The sequence below is a fragment of the Microtus oregoni genome, unplaced genomic scaffold, assembly GCF_018167655.1.
Source record: "Microtus oregoni isolate MIOR12 unplaced genomic scaffold, Mior012 000050F_003, whole genome shotgun sequence".
In the NCBI taxonomy this organism is placed as follows: domain Eukaryota; kingdom Metazoa; phylum Chordata; class Mammalia; order Rodentia; family Cricetidae; genus Microtus; species Microtus oregoni.
The window spans coordinates 1,257,191-1,267,440 of record NW_024543227.1 but is presented as its reverse complement, the minus strand read 5'-3'; the positions used below and the strand labels follow the sequence as shown (position 1 = coordinate 1,267,440).

The window sequence follows — 10,250 nt, the reverse complement described above, 5'->3', positions numbered from 1 at the left end:
ATATGTGGAATATGAGGTAGTTTGAGTCCCATCTGGAGTACAAGTATTGAAGAGATCAGGATACAAGGAACCTATCTAAACACAATAAAAACAATTTACAGCAAGCCAACAGCCAGCATCAAATTACACGGAGAGAAACTCAAAGTGATTCCACTAAAATTAGGAAGAATACAAGGATGTCCACTCCCTCCGTATCTTTTCAATATAGTATTAGTTGACCTAGCTAGAGCAATAAGACAACAAAAGGAGATCAAGGGATACAAATTGGAAAGGAAGAAAAGTCAAACTTTCATTATTTGCAGATGATATGATAGTACATATAAGTGACCACAAAAACTCTACCAGAGAACTCCTACAGCAGATAAACACCTTCAGTAATGTCGCCGGATACAAGATCAACACAAAACAATCGGTAGCCCTCCTATATACAAATGATAAAATAAAGAGAAAGAACTCAGAGAAACATCCCTTTTTGCAAGAGCCACAAATATAAATTATACTGGGGTAGCGATAACTAAACAACTGAAACACCTATATGACAAGAACTTTAAGTCTCTAAAGAAAGAAACTGAAGAAGATATCAGAAAATGGAAAGATCTCCCACGCTCATGGATGCTCTTGCATAGGTAGGACCAACATAATATAAATGGCAATCTTACCAAAAACATTCTAGAGATTCAAAGAAATGCCCATCAAAATCCAAACACAATTGCTCACAGACTAATAGAACAATATTCAACTTCATGTGAAAAAAAAATTACAATAGTTAAAACAATCCTGTACAATAAAGGAACTTCCAGAGGCATCACCATCCCTGAATTAAAACTTCACCATAGCGCTGTAGTGATAAAAACAGTTTGGTATTGGCATAAAAGCAGACACATGGACCAATGAATTAAATTAAAGCCCCAGGTATTAATTCCTCTGGGCAATGTGCCTTGGCTTCTCTGAGGAGTAGATGAAGGTTGGGGGGACGGGTAAGAAGAGGGAATGGGCTGAGGAGAGGGAATAGAAACTTGGATGGTATGTAAATGAAAAAAAATGATTGTTTTATTTTTAAAAAGACTCACTTTTCTAACTCATCTGAACATACATGAAATATTTATTTAATGATTTTGTATATTGAGACATATACTAGGTGATGTATGAAAAGAGGACATATTTCAGAAAACCTCTCATTTTTGAAACTTACAAAGCATGCAGTGAGATACATAAACATGCAGAAAGTGACAGCACCTTAGGGTTTTGTGAACCAATAGCTACCGCACATTTAGTTATTGCCGTAAATGGAGTGATGGACAGTATTGGCAACGTTAAGAAACAAAATGAGCAGCCTGACCAAGATTATAAAAACTGCCTTTCAAGCCCGGAAACTAAGGCGTCTTTTAAAAGAGAAAGGAGGTATGCTAGAGAGGGTTTCAGGAAGCTACTCATACTCTCAAATATGACCGCATATCAGCAACATATTATTATTAATTCCCCATGATACTGGCATGTTGAACCACCTGCAGGTAAAGTTGAAGTAAAATTGATGGGACTGAGTAATTCAAAGTATCATTCATTGTTAGCTTACCATGCTTCAAAGAATATAAGGTTTGTTCTTATAATTGTTGTTGTTATTATTTTTATTGTTATTATTTTTCCTTTGATTGAAAATAGATTGTTTTCTCATGCAACAAATGTCCCAAGAATCCTATCAAAGCACTAAACTCAACCTGGAATCCAGTATGCTCAAAGGACCTGATGCAGACCCTTGCAGAGACTCTGAACGTTGGCGCGGTTCCTCTGACTTCACAAGGGCTTTGATGAAGCTGTTACCAGGTGTGGGGATGTAGCTCAGAGGTAGAGCACATGTTTCGCATATATGAGGCCCCGGGTTCGAGCCCCGGCATCTCCAAAACAATACTTTTAACCTTTGATTTTCTTTTTTCAGGATGTTTCTGTACAAGGTGTCCCAGAATTTAAAGTCCCGTGATGAGGTTATATATGCATAGCTAATTATTGGATAAAATTGCTCATTTGTCACCGTGACAGCAATGTTCATCTTTGTGACGACATTTCCATAGATACCACCATGGTCTGGTGAGTACAATGTGGTCGGGCTTTTAGGGATATGCTTTGTTCACAGAGCGGAAAAAAAAAAAAAGAAAAGCTCTGCATTCGTAGTGGGGACAGTTTCTCTAATGGGTATGCTTTCTTGGGTGAAAACAAGGGTGAAGAGTTCTTCCTTTGAGAGGAAGTAAGGGAGGGCTGGGCGGAGCCATTCCTGGTTACTAAGGGGGAGGCAGCATTACGGTTGTCATAGAAACCGGGGTCATTATGGCGACTCTTTTCAAATGGCGACCGGACGATGTCCTGGAAAGGAGCATTCAGTTCCTGGTGTTTGGACTGAGTTGAGCTTATGGATTCCCGGAGGTGAGCACCAGAATCTTTCTGAGGGTTGGGAGGCAGATGCAGGGATTCCAGACCCAAGTAGGACCACTCCTACCTCGGGGCTTGCAGCCTGTGTTTCTCCGGAAGGAGAGAGACTTGGGACCATTCTGCCTCCTCCTGTGCTGTTCTGTACAGGGCTGTGCTGGAGCCATTGTCCAGGAGGGGAGTTGTCGGAGAGTGAGCAGGAGGGAAATGAGGCCAAATGAGCACTCTGTGATCCCGACTTCCCACTCTGTGCGTGAGATTGCTCGCTGACATTTGAGGTTTTCCGTATGTTTCATAGAAATGTTAGAAATGTTTTATCAGATATATGTATTTCTAACTTTTCTCTTAGCCTCAGACTTATCATCTCAATTCTCATCCATGTCTTTGGAAGAGCGGGAGATTTTAAATTGTAAGATCCCACCTTCTCTTGTTCTTCAATTACGGTTTTTATTTGGTGTCTTGTCTGCGAAATCTTTGCCTGGCACTCAGTGACAGGGATTTTCTTCTTGTGTTCTGTTTGACATTTATAGGCTGATTTTTATATTTTTACATCTGTAATTTATTTTGAATGGTCTTCACATATGATACGATGTAGGTCCTAGTTTATATTTGTGGGTATGGATATACACTTGCCTCAGTATTGCTTCCTGAAAGGCCATCTTTATGCATCAAATTGCCTTGTTTATTTGTGAAACATCAGTTCTCCAATTATCCAATCATGGTACATATGCCAGTAATCCCAGTGCCTGGGAGGCTGCAGCAGGAGTATGGTCAGTTATTCTCAGCACACACTACACGCACTACACACAAGCTTGATGCCAGCATCAGGTACAGGAAAAATGTTGACTCGATATAGGCAGTGGTCTGTAAATGTGTGGATGTGAGCGTGGAATGTTGGTTTTGGACTTTTTCTTGCCAACTTTGATTCAATAGCATGCTGGTCCAATTACTGTAGGTTCAAACAGAGGTCTCCTATCAGGCAATGCTGTTCTCTAACATTTGTCTGTTTCTAAGGTTTACACAAGCTATATATTTAGTCTACAATGTTTACAGTTATCCACTCAATTTTTAAAAAGAATAAGTGCTATTTTGTTGTTAGTGCATCCAATCTGTAGCTCAGTTTTGAATCAACAGACATCTTACTAATAATGAATTGTTTGAGCTGCGAACATAGTTGTCCTTCATTAAGACAGGTTGTCTCCAATTCAGCAATTTTTGGAAATCTCTCGGCCTATCAGCACTATGGATCTATCTGTCGGGATAATGCACAAATATTTGTACTTTTTGATTCATCTATAACTGCTATTATTTTTTAAACAAATTTATACATATTGTTTTTTCTGTGAACAAATTATTAAATCTTCTGTAAACTGTCAGGAAACAAGTGTCAATGAAACTTACAAAGGATATTTTTTGTTGAAAGCATGGATTATCCCATGATGAAAACGTTATTTGATGTGTAATGCAGTTTGTCGTTAAATTCTTATCGGCATTTACAGGTTATTATTGACAGTCTGAAACAAATGAGAGAAATGTCCCAGAGACAAATCCATGGCCATCGTCACAGGAATCTCATTCAGACCACATAATTTAGTAGCTCTCACCATCCTGTGTGTGGTCAGAGATGAGTCTGTTGTAACGTGATTGTACCCCTTGAGCTCTCAGTAAATACCAGGAAGCTAGGAGAGTGAGAATGAGAGGTGTCTCTGTGTGTGTGTACAGGAATTCCTTGGCAGAGGCTGGTCTGCAAAGCCTGGTTGATTGACTCTTAGACCTGCAGTGATATGGAGATGGTGGAAGTCGCAGTCCCAATGCCTAATTAAAGTTTCCTTTGTGTTCTCTTGAGCCCATGAGTAGCCACTCCTTGGGCCCCCTGTGTTGGACTTACCTAACACCTTGTCACTAACAGATGACGTTGGACCTGACATTTAAATTATCAGAATATGTCTCCTTAACAAAGCTCTAAGCTTCTGCGAGTCAAAGTACTGTGTGTCATCACATAGCAGCTAGTAGCTGAGGTTTCTCTGCTTTACCATAATGGTCTACTTAATATTATCTCCAATGCACTGAAGGAGAGTCTATAGTTTCTTCATTCTGTTATTATAAAAACTTCATGAAACTGTTTCCACATTGTAACATGCAATTTGTACTAACATAAACCTGTCTCAATCATGTTTATTCACAGATATTTGATTCCAGAATGAACTCACTTCTTCCTTCGAGGTGAGAGCTGTGTGTTTACATTGACAATTGTTAGTGTGTGTTGTGTATATACTCATGCTTGTGCAGATATGTCCCTGGATATATATGTGTGAAAGTTAGTTAATCACTTACTGCTGTGATAGGTTATGTGTTATAATTCTCCTGGTCCTCTTCAATGATGACCTGGTGTGTAGTACACTGCTTACTTATCTCCATATTTCTTTACTCATGTGCTGACTTATATCAATATGGCTCAACACCCATTTTCCTAAACTGTTTTCATCTATTGCCGTTCTCTATTTCCATGCTCCATTTGTCCCAGTATTGGCTAGAGGAATCCATTTAAGATGGCATCAATGAATACTGCAAATTCACCTTAAGCTTAGGAGCTCACAGCCCTGCTTCAGGGAAAGTTTGCCCCAAATTAACAGCTCTGCTCTGGTAGGGGAGGGTTACCCCAACCAGGTTGTTACAGCTCTGCTTAGATCCTCAGAAGTGTAACAACTCTGCTCTGCTAAGAGAAACTTTTCCAGTTCTGCTCCCCTCTCCTCCGCTTGACTCCAGTTGAAGTCATTGCTTCTCTGTTCTTCTTAGGCAAAGAAGGTCTTACCCAAGCCTCATTCAAGAGATTCACTGGGAGGGAAGAGTCCAGGAGGTGGCTGACCCTGCAAGAGTGGGAAAGGCAGCTACCAACTGAACAGGTACAGGGTGGTTTCATGCTCAGTGATTAGCTTGTTTTCCTGCTCTGGGATTGATTCCTTTTATGCTGAGAGATTGGTTAGTTTGTTTCGCTGAATTGGTAAGTGGAAGAGTGTGTTTCTGTGGCTTTGGTTTCAGGGGCAAAGTGTGTTTATTTCACTGGCCTTTTTAAAACGTTGGGCTCTGGTTTCAGGGCCAGTGAATTGATTCTAGTCTCAGGGTCAGTGTATGTTTCTTTTGCTCTGGTTTCAGGATCAGGGTGTGCTGCTTTGGACAGAAAGGGGTGTTGTTTCCCCTAGAAACAGATATGCAGTCCATTGTGGGCCAGCAAGTGAGTGCTGAGAACCCAGCCCAGGTCTTCTGTAAGAACAGCAAGTCCTGTTAACCATGGGGCAATCTCTGAAGTCCAAGTCACCAAATATAAAACGTAATTTGTATTTTTCCACTTTTCCCCATAATGACAATAGACATCTTCTTATACTCAGGTAGGTATAAGTTTCATTATTATTTACCAATCCATAAAGTTTCTTTATGTTACTTAGGTTCTCATACCCAACCACTGCCCAACCCTGTCTGCAGAAAAATACAACAATCTGATATTATAGACAAATTTATATATGCTGGAATGTATTAGGATAGAACCAGAGTTTAGAGACATCTGGCCTTCATTCATCTTGAATATATGTTTAAATTTATCTCTTTTGTTTCCCATGATAATTGTTCATTCTTAATATTAAATAGTGTAGCATTGTATAGCTACACGGCAAGTTTTATAATTTAGTTTATTTCATGTGTATATATGCTTGGCTACATATAGGTATGAAGAGCGCATGCATGCCTGTTGCTCATGGAAGCCAAGAGTGGACATTGAATCCCTTGGCACTGGAGTTAACAGTTGAAAACTGCCATGCTGGTTTTGGGAAATGAGTCTTTGCCTGTTGCCTGTTGCTGAGGTTGTTTTCAATTTCAGTGTCTTGTATATAAAGCTGTTGTGAACTGAAATAAATAAGTCTTTAAAAGAAAATATGTCCTCTTTCTCCAGGTTATATATTTGGGTTGTGATGGCCAGATGACAATTAACATATGAAGAAACAGAAAAAGATTTTTCCAGGTTATCATCCTGTTTTCCATGGCCACCAGCAGTGGGTATGGGAGAGTCATCCTCCGCAAACTTGCCAGGTCTTTGTATGACAAGTCTTTATTTCTGAGTATTTTATGGGGTTGTCTAGAGTCCCCTCAGAGTCACCTGTTGATGGAGGAAGGTCATTGGCTAATAAAGGAACTGCCTTGGCCCATTTTATTGGTTAGAAGATAGGTGGGAGGAGTAAACAGAACAGAACGCTGGGAGGAAGAGGAAGTGAGCTCAGACTCCACAGCTCTCCTCTCGGGGGCAGACGCCTCAGAGAGACGCCATGCCCCGCTCCTGGGCAGACACACGAGATGAAGCTCCGACCTAGAATCTTCCCGGTAAGACCGGTGCTCACAGATTATTAGAGATGGGTTGATCGGGATAACAGAATTAGCCAGTAAGGGCTAGGACTAATTGCCCAAGCAGTGTTTAAATGAATACAGTTTCCGTGTAATTATTTTGGGTAAAGCTAGCCGTGGGGGCGGCCGGGTGCCAGGGATGCAGCCCCGCCGCCCTTATTACTACAACCTGTCTCTCTTCCCTAAGTGTTAAGGATGTTGCTGCTGTATGTTTCTCTGAGTGGAGCATCTACTCACCCTTCTGGTCAAGTTTTATTTCCTGAATTGTCTATTTTCTTAGTGTCTCCTTTAGAAGCTTTCTGTATTCTGGATACAAGAAGACTGTCATCTGATATACAATTTCCCACATTCATTTTCCCAGGTAAGAAAAATATGTTTCTATCATATATTTGGAAGAATAGATATTTTCTCACTTTATGGAATTCGTAACACTCCAGTTCTTCATTTAATGAAAGGGGGTTTGCCATATCTAAGAAGTTTGTTTGTAATTCATGAACCTGAACATCCAATTGTATTCTGCTACAAGATTCATGTTTAGGTTGTAATTTGGACTTCTTTTAGGTTTATTTTCCCTATTTACTGAGGGTCTGCCTGTATGTCTGTGTGTGCCAAATACACGTTTGAGTGCAGATGCCCACTGAGACCAGAAGAGACTGTCAGTTCCCCTGGATCTGGAGTTACAGACATCTGTCACCCACCATATGGGTGCTGGAAACTGAAGTCAGGTCCTCTGCAATAGCAAAAGGCACTCTTAACTTTTGAGATATCTCTCTAGTCCTGTGTAGATCATTTGTTCATTCTCGATTGACTTTTGTATCCTGCGATATACGATTGTCTATATTTATATTTGTGCATGGGGAGGTCTGCTTGTCCCAAAATAAGACAGAAAGACAGGGCATTGAAGGGGATATGAGAGGGAACACACAGCCCCTCACCCTGTAATCATTTTTACATTTTTCTGACATTCAAGAAACCTCAAGCCAACTGATAGAGCCAAAATTACCTGCAGATATGATGCAACTATTCATAAAGACATCCCAAATAATGTTTAAAAATAACAACAAATAAACTAGAGTCTGAAGATAGGGTTCATTCTTTAATATCGCTGGATGTCTTCCAGAGGATCCAGGGTTGATACCCAACACCTACCCGATGGTTCACAACTGTCTGTAACTCCAGTTCCGAGAGATCTCATAAAGTCTGGCACCCTCTGTGGGCATTAGGTACTCACGTGGTGCACAGACTTCCCTGTGGAAAAGCATTCAAAAGCAGAAAATAAAAAACGCAGTTATGCTTTCTTAGGGGCAGAATACTTGTAGCCTTGAGATGGATGATGATAGCACTCTATTCTATCGCCTAAGTCACATAATCACCTTACAATTTAATTTACTGAAAGAAACTTTAAAAGGAATAAGCACATTTAAAAGCATTGCTTTTTAGTTTCATTTTTTACTTTTTAATAACCTATTGAATATTTTTTTCCTAATGGAAAAATAGAACCCATTTAAAGAGTAAAAATATTCTTATAGTTAATTTAAAAACCTGAATATAGGCTTTAATGTAATTTAATCTTGAAATTTTCTGAATTACATTCTTTCAGCAATGTAACTTTAGAGCCATAAAAATCCTCCCATTTCTCCCTCTCCCACTGTACCTCCCTCCCTGCCCACCTCACATACCCTTTGCAATGACACCTAATCTCAAGTCTCTCTCCAGTCCACTCTCAGGCCATCATGCAGGAGCCATCCTTATTCTGTGTGAGCTTCTATCCACAGGATTAATAAGCTCACAACCTTTGCTTCATCCTGGCTGTTTCTGAAATTCTTTACTGCATCCTAGATTCATCTTTACCAGGGTCAAGGTCATCAAAGCGACAGGGTTATCCTCAGGCTGCTGGTCACTGTGCTGGGCTGTACCTCCCTACCACTTATGGGGAGTCCCAGAAAAACTCGGTGAAGCACAAATGTCTGCTTCACTGAAGTGTCTTTGAGTCTTTGCTAAAGGTGTCCCCTCACACATGTGTGACTCTTCTGTCCCCTTCATATTCTTTTCTGTCTTATTGTCATTTCCAATCAGGCACACTGTCTACATTTCCCTAGGTTTATAAGGAGTTTGGAAGTCAGGTGTTCATCCTCCGAGTTTGTTCCTTTATAAGGTTGTTTCAAGCTGGGGTTCTCCATATTCACTGTGAATTTCAGGATAAGCCCATTAGTTTATGAAAAGTCTGTTAGAGTTCTGTTGGTATTGCACTGGATCTATAGGACTATATGAGGAGAACAGACACCTGTATCTTCCATTGCATGAAGATGATTGTAGCGTGAGTTCTAATTGGTCTTAAAAATAAAATCTGGAGTCAGATATTAAGTAGTTGGAGCTATAAGATCAGAACAGCAGAGCAGCCAGACACTAGTTCTTTCCCCGAAAAAATCCTCAGACCAAATGGAGCATCCTGTCTCTACAAGACCTCAGACTGACTGCCTGGATCTCCTATCTCCTCCCACCTTATATTCCTCTCTTTTTCCAGCCACATTCCTTTCATTCTCCATCTCCCTCGTGCTGGGATTAAAGGTGTGTGACACCAAAGCACTTTGATGAAAGATGTGAGTCACCACTGCCTGACTCTGTTTCTCTTTTAGACTGGATCAATCTAATGTAGCCCAGGATGGCCTTAACCCACAGAGTTCTGTTTCTTTTTTTTTTTTTTTAATTTATTTATTTATTAAGGATTTCTGCCTCGTCCCCACAACCGCTTCCCATTTCCCTCCCCCTCCCCCGAACAAGTCCCCCCCCCTCATCTGCTCGAAGAGCAATCAGGGTTCCCTGACCTGTGGGAAGCCCATGGACTGCCCACCTCTATCCAGGTCTCATAAGGTGAGCATTCAAACTGCCTAGGCTCCCACAAAGCCAGTACGTGCAGTAGGATCAAAAACCCACTGCAATTGTTCTTGAATTCTCAGTATTCCTCATTGTCCGCTATGTTCAGCTAGTCCAGATTTATCCCATGCTTTTTCAGACCTAGGCCAGCTGGCCTTGGTGAGATCCCAATAGAACATCCCCATTGTCTTAGTGTGTGGGTGCACCCCTCGTGGTCCTGAGTTCCTTGCTCGTGCTCCGTCTCCTTCTGCTCCTGATTTGGACCTTGAGATTTCTGTCCGGTGCTCCCGTGTGGGTCTCTGTCTCTGTCTCCTTTCATCGCCTGATGAAGGTTAATATTCCTGAGGATGCCTATGTGTTTGTCTTTGGATTCACCTTATTTAGCTTCTCTAGGAACATGAATTATAGGCTCAATGTCCTTTATTTATGGCTAGAAACCAAATATGAGTGAGAAACCAAATATGTTAAGAAACAGAGTTCTGTTTCTTAAGTGTTGGGAAAGGTGAGTTCCAACACTGCCTGTCTTCTGTGGCTAACTAGTGGCTATCTGCACACACTGATTCTCAGGC

General features: G+C 40.8%; 2 long non-coding RNA genes and 1 other non-coding gene across 4 annotated transcripts; all 3 read left to right on the top strand.

Annotated features, from left to right (window-relative positions):
• The first annotated feature begins 1,825 nt into the window (after positions 1 to 1,825).
• On the top strand, positions 1,826 to 1,897 carry Trnaa-cgc. Its single transcript has one exon. It is a non-coding gene; the product is annotated as a tRNA-Ala (tRNA).
• A 458-nt stretch (positions 1,898 to 2,355) lies between these two features.
• LOC121436795 lies at positions 2,356 to 5,635 on the top strand. Of its 2 annotated transcripts, XR_005972803.1 has the most exons (5): positions 2,356 to 2,415; positions 2,569 to 2,667; positions 4,604 to 4,641; positions 5,215 to 5,321; positions 5,572 to 5,635. It is a non-coding gene; the product is annotated as an uncharacterized LOC121436795 (long non-coding RNA). The 2 variants fall into 2 exon arrangements; XR_005972802.1 differs by lacking the exon at positions 2,569 to 2,667 and having other exon boundaries at positions 2,358 to 2,415.
• Positions 5,636 to 5,780: 145 nt separating this feature from the next.
• On the top strand, positions 5,781 to 7,293 carry LOC121436826. Its single transcript, XR_005972843.1, has 3 exons — positions 5,781 to 5,804; positions 6,362 to 6,498; positions 7,088 to 7,293. It is a non-coding gene; the product is annotated as an uncharacterized LOC121436826 (long non-coding RNA).
• The last annotated feature ends 2,957 nt before the right edge of the window (positions 7,294 to 10,250 follow it).